This window comes from Opisthorchis viverrini, assembly GCF_000715545.1.
Source record: "Opisthorchis viverrini unplaced genomic scaffold opera_v5_233, whole genome shotgun sequence".
Classification (NCBI taxonomy): domain Eukaryota; kingdom Metazoa; phylum Platyhelminthes; class Trematoda; order Opisthorchiida; family Opisthorchiidae; genus Opisthorchis; species Opisthorchis viverrini.
The window spans coordinates 584,784-586,321 of NW_008751886.1; positions in this window are offsets into that span (position 1 = coordinate 584,784).

The window sequence follows — 1,538 nt, forward strand, 5'->3', positions numbered from 1 at the left end:
AGAGTTACGCCGACACGTCCCCCTTTCCCTACGGAGCACTTCAGGCGAGACACAGATCGCTTGGGTGAATGAAAATATGGATTGATTGATCAGTCAGAACCTGCTAAGCTTGTACGAGTTATCCGGGTTCTCACGTTCACGCAAGCCAGTGGGCATGCATCAGAACAAACCAACGACTTATTACACAGCACTTGCAAGTAAATGCAAGCCTATGCCACACGTAACGCAACACAGTTGATTCGACGACTTGCGCGCAGGTGAGCCTAGACGCCGACGACCACCGACCTTCGCATCTAGCACGGTATAGGTTTGATAGAGCTGATCTTCAACAATTCGACCGCGACAGAACGTCCTTACATCCAATACTCGCGTGGGATTAGGCACGTTACCAGGACGGACATCGATCCAAACACACTTTAAGCTAAATGCTTCAGACGCTAAGCAACTGCAATTGAGGGGGCCCCCCGCCCCTGTATTAAAACAGAAAACTGAATTTAGAAGGAAGACTTTATTTTACACCAGACAAATACACTTATTTGGCCCTGGAGGTCACCGCGAGCGGGCTACCCAACCTCAACCTTCGATAAGGGAGGAGGTAGGATTTTCCGAGGCTCTGACCGGCAAAGGTGTTTACTCACCCCCCTCCGAACTCGCTACTTAACCAGTAACCAAAAAAAAATGATTCACGTATTTATCGAAGCTTATCACGTTCTCCCCCTGCTTTCATCTTCCAACAAGTTCTCCGGCCAGTCTTGTCCGATCCTGCCAGCTAACAAAACAAACGAAAACCTTACAGGTGAGGATGTAGCGGATATCAAGAACTGGTTCATGACTTGCTTAGTTCACTTACTTCACCCACATCGGACTTACTTATCGCTAGGATAACCGTGCGATGCCTAAAAGGTTAGGAGCCTTCCACAACCCCACTAATGCATGCGAGACCCAAGATCGAAGGAGATAAGAAAGACAGAGGCATGACTTACTCTATTAAAACTTACTTATGTACAAGGCAATATAAATGGGTTTTACGAATCAAAAAATATGACCTGAAAACAACGGGTAACAATCCGCGGATTTACTTCGGACGCCATCCAGCCGGAGAAGGATCCTAGACCGGGGAAGTAAGCAGTCAGTACAAACAACTGAACCCGTAGGGCTAACTAAATTAACTAAAAAGCATGCAAAGGAACTAGACATTGGCTTAAAAATCATTCACCGACTAATTCTTTGTGATCTTATGATCAGTTCCGTCCCTGAAGGATCGCGCGCGGTCTGAATTTTTTTAGAGCTTCACGGAACAATGAGAAACTAGCTGACGCGAAAGAAACCTGATAGCGCTGGCTATCATCGAATGTAAATATGATTTGTTTTACTTTATAAAAAGTACCCATCTAATAATCGAGATATTAGCGTGCGAGAGAATCGCTTTCTGAAATTCGATAGCTTACATATTAAGGAAATGGAGACCTCGACTACTGCTTCATTCAGCAATAACATCGCCCGACTAGGACGTCAACCTTAGAAGACTCCCAACTGAA